This window comes from Bos taurus, chromosome 14, assembly GCF_002263795.3.
Source record: "Bos taurus isolate L1 Dominette 01449 registration number 42190680 breed Hereford chromosome 14, ARS-UCD2.0, whole genome shotgun sequence".
Classification (NCBI taxonomy): domain Eukaryota; kingdom Metazoa; phylum Chordata; class Mammalia; order Artiodactyla; family Bovidae; genus Bos; species Bos taurus.
The window spans coordinates 210,295-220,948 of NC_037341.1; the positions used below are offsets into that span (position 1 = coordinate 210,295).

General features: G+C 39.3%; 1 pseudogene; it reads right to left on the minus strand.

The window, feature by feature from the left end:
• LOC100299242 (ankyrin repeat domain-containing protein 26-like) overlaps positions 1–8,833 on the minus strand; it is a 29,763-nt pseudogene extending 20,930 nt beyond the window's left edge.
• Positions 8,834–10,654: the final 1,821 nt, after the last annotated feature.

Genomic DNA, 10,654 nt, shown 5'->3' on the forward strand with positions numbered 1-10,654 from the left:
GTCAGAAATTTGAAATTTCACCAAAGATTGCTCTACCTGATTCAGATCATTTCTCACAGTCTTCAGTTCCATATCTAGTTCTCTGAGAGTGAGTTCAAGTTGCTGTTTCATTTCAACTTTTTTACTATATTGGTCTTCTTTTCTTCTTAACTGCTCCCTAATTTTTTCATACAACATATCAGCATTTCTTCTCTGCTCTCCTTCTTGCTTTAAGGTCAATCTGCAAAACTTATACAGCTCTTCTTAGAAAATCATGAGATTATCCACTGCTACAATAACTTTCATTCCCTCTACATAATGTTTAAAATAGTAAAATAGGGGGAAATATAATGAAAAACACTTAATAATTTCACAGTTTTCATGCCGAGAGTTAAGAATAAAACTGCATCCATTTTTTTTTTCTGTCTTGAGAAAAATGACTACTGTATACATCTGTGCATGGGAATGTAAAGTAATATAAACTTCAAATATAGATCAAAGATCTTTTTTAAGTTCTCATACTTTGACCAAATGATACGATATTATTAAAGAAAATGTATTCAAAATAATTAGAAAGGTAGAAATGAATTTATAGAAAAACATTTCTTGTCATATTAAATATAATACAGAAAAGTGAAAAACAACCAAAAGTCAATTGCTAAATAATTAATAAAGTTTCCATTATGGTGGACTTCTGTACGGTCATGAAAATGATGATTTGGAAAAACTTACATTAAGTTATTAGAAGCACTCACTGTTAACAACCTGCTATATTATTTCCAAGAATTTCACACTCCATAATACTAGTAACACTTTCTCCTCTGTAAAATCCTAGAGGATAAGCTAGTCCTTATAACATGTCTATGTCTCTGCAGTATTAAAGGAAACAACAGTTCAAATATTTCTCTAAAAGCGAGATGTACAGTACTTCAAGCTGCCGAGCTCTCGTTCCCACTCCACTTTCTGATGCTCTAACTGTGATTTCACTTCTTTGGTTTCTGACAGCTCTTTCTGTAGCCCACAAACCTTACTTTCCATTTTTTAAATCTTTCCTCTAAGCAGTTCACAGTGGCTTTTTTTTAAGTTCCACTAATCTTTCATATGAAAGAATCATATCCTGGATTTTCAACAAGCTAACAGAATCTGCATAATGAAGAAAACAAAGATAAAAACAACAACAAACAAAAATTTATGTGAGTAAGTTTTGAGTATAAAGGACTGTGCCTTTCACGTTCACGCATCCACACATTGAACAAAAATTAAGTCTCTATAATGTGGAAGACATTATTCTAAGCTCTGCAGATGAAACAGACTCCCCTGGCTCTTGTTTAGCTTCAAGTCTAGTAGAAGAGAAAGATAAATAAAATAATTATGAACTCAGAAGGATATTATAAGAAAAGAGAGTTCTATGATCACATAATAGAACTCGACATAGATTGGGTCCAGGAAAGATTTCCCTGGGGAAGAGATGTCATACTGAGAAATGAAGGATGAGCAGGAAGTAGTAAGCACAGTAGGAAGAACAACCCTGTGGACAGTCTCCAGTTGCCGTATGTTTTTAACCAAGACAGAGTGAACAGCTACTGATTTACCTTCCTGAGTGGAGCGAGCAAAAACGACGCCGACATTAAACAATGATTTTCATGACAAAGGACTTCAGGGAATGAAAGACAATGATCCTGGAAATACATGAGGTTAGCCTAAGGAAACCCCCAGCCCACTGCCTTGAGAGAATTTCCAGGCCCCAACATGAGGAGAAGGAATGGAAGCTGAGTCAGCCGTCGACTCCCTGACAGGAGGTGATGAAGCTGACAGTCTGGTGAAACCAAAGTGGGCAGAGATCACAGATCAGAACCGCGGAGAGGAGAGAGTGGAACAGAGAGAAAAAGGACCCTGGAGATCTGAGGAGGAGCCCCTCGGGTACTCAGCAGAGGAACAAACAGCGCCCATCTGGGAGAAACCACCTGAGACCAGGGAGAAACCATCTGAAAAGACTATAGGAACCTGTGACTGGTGCTCACTCAGTCCCAGGAATTCTATCTATTCTCATGAGCCAGGCTGGAAAAACTTCTCCTTACAGTAGAATGAACAGGGTAGTCAGTAAGGTCTTGCCTCCAAGGCAGGAAATAATCAGCCCTAGCCCCAGGGTCCCTCTGGATGCACCTATCAAATCACAAGAAGCAAGAGCAGAGAAGGATCTCTGGAAAACTCTCAATATTTGGAAACTAAATCACATGGATCTAAATAACCCTTGGATAAAAGAGGTAATAAAAAGAAGAATTACAAAGTATTTTGAACTGAATGAAAATGAAAATGTAAGACCAGCAGACATTTTAGGAAATTGACACCCTGATGCTAAAATTCATGTAGAAAGAAGGGTAAAAAATAAAACAAGATGAAGCTAGACAATCGTGACCTTTAACCATGAAGCAAAGAGAAGTAACAGTTGGGCTTTAAGCAAAAGGGTAACATGATGAGATCTGAATTTTTAAAAATAGATAATCATTATAGTTGCCGTGTGGATTGAGGTTCCGGGAGGTAGAATGGCAGGGAAAGAAGTTCTGAGATTATTTCAGTTATTCCAGGAGGAAAGTGATGCTAACCTGACCTTGGATGAAGGCACAGGAAAGAAGAGTCAACAGAAGGTACAGTGAGTGAGAATGATCATAGGCCTGTGGTGCAGAGTATAGACTCACGTTCATGTTCTTTTAATACAGAACCTATTTCTGAGATGCCCAGCACTGTAACACATCCCTGGCTCTAGAGCAGTACTAGACATATATTACTACTACACCATACACAAACAGGCTTTGTATTTATATTTACACTGCAGTCCTACCTTTACACCCTGTGTCAAGTTCTTCAATTAGCAACATGGAATTCTTATAGTAAAGCAACTCGCCATCCTCAGAAGCTGTTTCAGATGACTGAGTTAAGTCATCATGGTCATCCACAGAATTAATTTGTTCTTTGACCTACACATAAATAATACTATTTCATAATGTCCTTAAAATATTTATAGAACATACTAATTGTACAAAGATGATAAACATATCTTCATTAAAGCAAAAACAGACACTTTTTAAAAGGACAGATTCTTTTTATCAAAAGGATAACTTTATCAATAGTGTTTCTAAATTAAGTTGTCAAAGTATATGTCTCTACAACAAAGGAAGATTTTATATTTTGCTACTATTCCTTTTACAAAGTATTTTTTACTAGGAAAATATTTTTTATAGTTAACTTTTTGACTATACCTTGTTATTTTCATTAGATGTCTTCTTTGCAGGCCTGAAAAAAAAAATGATTCTTTTCAGGCTAATATTAAATACTTAAAAATACAAATACCTAAACTTTGTTTTTTATATAAAATCTCTGCATTTGCATTGGTAAGTACTTTTTTATAAAAGGATTAAAACAATAAAGAAGAGTAACATTAAAGGACAAACAAAATACATTTATAATACTAATAATTTAATTTAGACCAAAGAAAAGGAAAAACACAACATTACTTGCATTATGTGAAGAGAACCAGTATACCAGGATTTCTTGCAGTTGTTATTTTCAATAAGAACTATGTTTTGCAGCAATAAAACCTATCTGGGATGTATTCCTTAAGTCCTTATAAGAAAGAAACCCATTTTTAATAACCATGATATTAGCCTTCTGAGGACTTCCTATGCAACTGCTATGCATTATTATAAGCACTTTATATGTCTTAACGGCATTTTAATCCTCACAAACATTCTGGGAGGTAGGTAATACATTAGGTCCTCTACATAGGAAGAAACGGAGCACAGAAAGGCTGAGTAAGTTGCCCAAGCCCACACAGCAGGTCACCAACAGATCCAGAGTTCAAAGTTAGGAAATCTGGCTTCAACACTGCGGTTCGAAAATATGCTGAGAAAGTAATATTTAAATAAGTCTTCTTAAGGAATATGATAGCAAATGAATCTATATTATTATTCCATGTCCAGTTATAACTATAAATAATACTTTCTGAATCTTAACACGTTTCTCAAAAAATAAAGAGACTTTAGAGGTAGGCAATATTGGAAACCTACTTTCACTAAACACTTGCTTTTGTAAAGAAATTTATCAGTAGGCATTCATTCAACCATTCTGCTGTTTATTCATGAATCTGATATACACTTATTGAATACACAATATGTGTTAATAACACTCTTACTGTGGGAAGCATAGTTTTTCTAATTTAGAACTTTATAAACCAAAATTAATAATTTGTGAAAGATTGTTAGTAGTTTTTTTTTCTGTTGAATATTAACAAAATTTTTCCCTTTTCCTTAGAATCTATAAACAACTATGACGTTGATATGATATAATGTTTCAGAGTACCTTACAAAATCATAGCTACTCATGATGTTACTATCAACTAGAATCATCAAGGAATGATCAAATCCTATTCAGCATAGCCTAAGTGTTTGTAAGTTCATGATTATATAATTTTTTAAAATCTATGTAGGATAGAATTAACTGAACTAATCATCTACACATACAATTACATAGGAATATTACACTTCAGAACCAACAAACAAGCCCTTACCATAAAACTATATATAACAGACGTATTATGTACAATTAGTTTACTGTAATAGTTTAAAGATAATGTCATACAATCAATAAGCTTTCTAATACTGGAAATGCAAACAAGATTAATTCAATAAACACGTCCTCTTCTGGCTCATTTCTAACAGCATACATACTCTAAAAGCTCCCATCTTAACATAAAACAAGAAACTCCTTTGAACTCCACATTCCTCTTCAGTTACCATCTAGTTCTCTATTGCCTGTCCCAGCAAATATTCCCTCCAGGGCTGTTTACATGTATTCACTACAGTCCAGCTTTCAAGGAGACTATTTACTGAAACGATTTCTGGCCAAAGGCACTGGTCCTCACTTTAATCTTTCAGCAGTGTTTTCCACTATAGTTGAGGAATTGCTTGTCTTGACCTGTACACTATATTATGCTGCTCCATTTCCAGAAGTATTCAGTGCTTATTTCTTCTTCTAGAAATAAAAAATTTGTAGATATTACCTGTCATCATCCTGATCCACTTCACTTAAAATGCTGTCATCATTAACATGCAGCAGACCACCAGTCAGTGAATCGGTCTTTTCAAATATTGGTGCAATCACACATTCTTCTGGTGTCCATTTGCTATTGTCCTTTTTCTTTACTCCTTTCTATGCACGCCAGGATCGCTACTTTAAAAAAATCCAGAAAAAAGCCAATTCAACTGAATAAAAAGGCAATTCTTGTAAAATTCCTACTCTTACCCATCTTAAATCATTAATTCACAAAATAGTTATTAAGTACCAACCATAGGCAAGAAAACACAAATTCTTGCCTCAAAGACAGATATACAATTATGATATGATGTGATATGTAAGAGTTGATATATGAAAGTTATCAGTGATATAAGGAAGGCTTTACAGAAGAAGTGAAGAGAGAAGGTTACAAAGAAAAAAAAAAGGGGAGAAAATCATTCTACTTGGAGATTAGAATACAGAGCACAAAGATCAGGCACGTGGCATCTAGGCTGTTTCCTAGGAACCTGGAAGGAAAAGTATGAAACACATGAAAGAAAGCAGAGAGGTGCATCTTTGGACACCGGGAAGAACCTCAAGGGCTACACTGGAAACCTAGAGTTCACTGCCTAAACACAATGACTTTTACCCATGGGAGTCATAATTAGATTTACACTATATTTTCTGTTTCGCTTTTAAATACAATAATGCTTAATTTAGGGATTTCCCTGATGGTCCAGTACTTAGGAGTCTGCCTGCCAATGAGGGGGCAGTGGTTTGATCCCTGGTCCAGGAAGACCCCACATGCCCCAGAGTTAGAAGCCAGCACCCTGGAGCCCATGCTCAGCATCAAGGAAAGCCACCACAGTGAGAAGCCCAAGCACTGCAGCTGCAAAGAACCAGCACAGCCAAAAAGGGGGAAAAAAAAAAAACTCAAAAAAAAAAGTAACGCTTAATTTGGGTGACTTTTTAAATGACATGTGGCACATATACCATGAAATAAAAAAATCAAGGAAATATTTGGTGGTGGGGACGGGGCAGACAGTGAAGCAGTTTACTTTTAAACCGCCCACATGATGGGGTGATTTCAGCATTATGGATGAAAGACCAGTACCTCATCAGTTCCCCCACCACAAACAACAATTTGGCTTCCATCCATGGACATACTAAAAATGATATAAGAAAAAAACCCTGCCAAACAAGAATATTCTATCCGAAAAGTTATGCTTCAGAAATGAAGGACAAATAAAAACTTTCCCAGAAAAACTAGAGCTGAGGGAGTTCCTCACCACTAGACCTGTCTCATAAGAAATGCTGAAAGAAGTCCTCAAATTGAAATGAAAAGATGTTAATAGTGACATAAAATATATTTAAATATACCACACACTGGTAAAGGCAAGTAGGCAGTCAAATTCAGAATATTCTAATACTGTAGGTGGTATGTTAAGAAATTAACTTTAGTATTATGTCTAAAAGACAAAAAAATAAAAATAACTATATCCCTGGCAAAATGTACTCTTGCCCGCCAAATCCCATGGACGGAGGAGCCTGGTAGGCTGCAGCCCATGGGGTCGCTAGAAGTCAGACACAACTGAGCGACTACACTTTCACTTTTCACTTTCATGCATTGGAGAAGGAAATGGCAACCCACTCCAGTGTTCTTGCCTGGAGAATCCCAGGGACGGGGGAGCCTGGTGGGCTGCCGTCTCTGGGGTCGCACAGAATCGGACACGACGGAAGCAACTTAACAGCAGCAGCAGCAGGAAAATGTAAAATGTGATCATCACAACCAATAGCTCAATTCAGTTCAGTTCAGCTCAGTTTAGTCACTCAGTCACATCCGACTCTTTGCGACCCCATGTACTGTAGCTCGCCAGGGCTCCCTGTCCAACACCAACTCCCGGAGTTTACTCAAACTCATGTCCATTGAGTCAGTGATGCCATCCAACCATTTCCTCCTCTGTCGTCTCCTTCTCCTCCTGTCCTCAATCTTTCCCAGCATCCGGGTCTTTTCCAATGAGTCAGCTCTTCACATCAGGTAGCCAAAGTATTGGAGTTTCAGCTTCAACATCAGTCCTTCCAATGAACACCTAGGACAGATCTCCTTTAGGATGGACTTGTTGGATCTCCTTGCAGCCCTAGGGACTCTCAAGAGTCTTCTCCAACACCACAGTTCAAGAGGATCAATTCTCTTTCTTTATAGTCCCTCAGCTTTCTTTATAGTCCAACTCTCACATCCAAACTTATTTCACAGAAAAATAACAAATCACCTGCTGTTACATAGGCTTACCTATCAGAACCTTCATCCTCCATAGCAACAAACTCCTGATTGTGGTTTCCTCCACTCGTTCTCTGCTGAATCAATCCACTCTCATCAGCAGTATCACACACATTGTCTGATACTTCCACTTCACTACTTTTGTGCTTCTTCTTTTCTTCTTCAACCTTTAATGAAAGTTTGATACTAAGAAATTGTTACTTAATTATAAACATCTTTTTTTGTTGTCTTCATTAATTTTATTATTTGACTCAGGGTTTGGCCTGATTTTAAGTGATAAAAAAATCTTTTTGTGCTTACTTTACTTTTATCACTAACAAGTCACTGAAATATTTGTAAATCCTACTTCTTGTTTGACAAAAAGAAACAAAATTCCCAAAATTTCAAAAAAGGCTTTCTTCAGTTCAGTTCAATTCAGTCGCTCAGTCGTGTCTGACTCTTTGCGACCCCATGAATCACAGCACGCCAGGCCTCCCTGTCCATCACCAACTCCCGGAGTTCACTCCAACTCACATCCATCGAGTCAGTGATGCCATCCAGCCATCTCATCCTCTGCTGTCCCCTTCTCCTCCTGCCCCCAATCCCTCCCAGCATCAGAGTCTTTTCCAATGAGTCAACTCTTCGCATGAAGTGGCCAAAGTACCGGAGTTTCAGCTTTAGGATCATTCCTTCCAAAGAAATCCCAGGGCTGATCTCCTTCAGAATAGACTGGTTGGATCTCCTTGCAATCCAAGGGACTCTCAAGAGTCTTCTCTAACACCACAGTTCTAAAGCATCAATTCTTCAGCGCTCAGCTTTCTTCACAGTCCAACTCTCACATCCATACATGACCACAGGAAAAACCATAGCCTTGACTAGACGAACCTTTGTTGGCAAAGTAATGTCTCTGCTTTTGAATATGCTATCTGGGTTGGTCATAACTTTCCTTCCAAGGAGTAAGCGTCTTTTAATTTCATGGCTGCAGTCACCATCTGCAGTGATTTTGGAGCCCAAAAAAAGAAAGTCTGACACTGTTTCCACTGTTTCCCCATCTATTTCCCATGAAGTGATGGGACCGGATGCCATGATCTTCGTTTTCTGAATGTTGAGCTTTAAGCCAACTTTTTCACTCTCCACTTTCACCTTCATCAAGAGGCTTTTGAAATGTATAGAAATGTCTAATCACTATGCTATACGCCGGGGAACTAACAGAGTGCTGTAGTCAATTATACTTCAAAAATAAACAAGTTCATAGAAAAAGAGATCGGATTTGTCGTTACTGGAGGTATGCAGAGGGGTGTTGGGAGGAGAATTGGAAGAATCTGGTCAAAGGGTACAAACTTCCAGAGCACCACCCAGCCGGGTCAGGCGGCCGGCCAGGGAGACCCGGCCCTCCCGGCATCTGTCCCGGGACCCAGATCTAGAAGGAGCCCCGGGGCCCAAACACCCTCTGTGCGCCCACCACCGGCCCCCTGGAGCCGCGAGCGAGCCCGAAACACCGAGGGGCGCCCGGCGAGCCTGGCTCCCTCCGCCCGCCCGCCGGCCCATGTCCAGGCGTGTCCTCCCGTCCACAGGCTCGCCGGAGACATGCGCTCCTGCAGGCGATCCAAGTGCTCCAGAAGGGCACGCGCCTGCTGCTAAGAAAGACCCCCTTCTGCTGCCTGCAACTCTCTCATCCAACCAGCCTCCCGTCCCTTGCCCTGCCCCAAGAGAATGTCTCCTCCTCTCCCACGGCTGAGACCAGGAGAGCCGAGTCGTGCCCGCCGTCTCTAAGCTCCCTGGAGCTGACATAAGCCACCAGTTAGGTCCCAAGAGTAAGCACCCGAAAAGAAGAACAGAGGTGAAGATTCACGGAGACTCGCAGAGAGTCTATCTTCTCCTGAGTCTCCTTTTCCTCTCCACTCCTTCTCCCATCCCTGCTCCTTCACCGGCAAGAGAAATACATGTTAAATTCACTCGTGGTGTGGACTTCAGTTGGCAAACCCAGGTCCTGTTGGCCCTGCAAGAGGCGGCAGAAGCGTTTCTAGTTCGTCTCTTCGAGGATGTGTCTCCTCTCCTTACACGCTGGCCACGTAATGCTCTCCTCAAAGGATGCTTAGCTGGCCCGAAAGATCAGAGGCCTTCACGAAGGGCATGGCTGGGCTCCGGGCACCCACCCGTGTCTCTGGTGGATACCAGAGCCCCTGCCCATGGCTAGGACCAGATCCACGGGGTACAAGGTGTTGCCTGCACTTGCTGTCTCTGAGCAGAGTGTGTGAGTTGCTTTCCTAGTTAGTTTTTTTGAGAAGGAGAAGACTGCATGGCTTTCCTCTGTAACAGAGGTAAAGTATGAGAGAATCAAGGTATTCCAGAAATCCTGAGAATAATTTTCAGATGAAGATACTCTAAGGTTGACTTCACTTGGCAAATTATTCCTATGACTGACTGTTTGATGATTTGGAAAACATCAGATTTTCTAGGTTATAGGAGAAAAGGGTATTTACTGATAATTTAAATCCTCTTGTACCATTTAAATGTTTTACCACATGTATACTTACTTTTATTTAAAACACGATGGAACAAATGAGGGACGACCACTCCAGTCAGTTGCACAGAAGAGCCTAGTGCATCCAGGATACAAATATCTGTCCCTCAGACTGACTTCATCATTAGTGGCAGAAGCAAGTTCCTGTGTGCACTGTGCCCGTCAACAGATCAAAAATCCAACTGAGATGAAAACAGAAAATTGTTAAGGTCTGATGTTTTAGCTCCTTCTGGTAAACTCCTACCAAAGTCATTCAGAAATTCCAACTTGTAGAATTTATTTGATTCTTTTATTTGCAAATCATAGATGTATCATAATTCATACTTCAGAATTCTCCATTCCAGGATTTTAAAGAGCCTTTTCAATGTTTTTACAGGTATTTTTATAACTTCCTTGTGGAGAGATAATAAACATAATTCTTAATGAAAAAAATTTGAAGCAAAGTTACTGTTATACAGAGATTATACTGTGTTCTTTGTGTATTAGTGCTAATTTCTTCCTTTGGACACTGTTTTCCAAGAGACACAATTTTAACAAGAGAATTGAGGGATGTATTTTTGTCTCCAATGGAGTAGAGTGTGAGCTGATAAAATCCCTGCCCTTCTTTTGTAACTGAAAACAGCTTAAGAGACTTCCAGGGAAATAGAAAGTGCCACCAGAAGACTTTTGATATTGTGTGTGATGAATATGATTAGTGAGGGTGGATATTAATAATGATGCAGTCAGCCAACTGAATTCAAACTAAATGGAAGGACCAAGTTCTGTTGTTTGATACATTTTAACCCTTTGGAAAAACCTTTTCCTGTTCTACATCAACTCATTTTTATGTAAACACTAGAATAAAC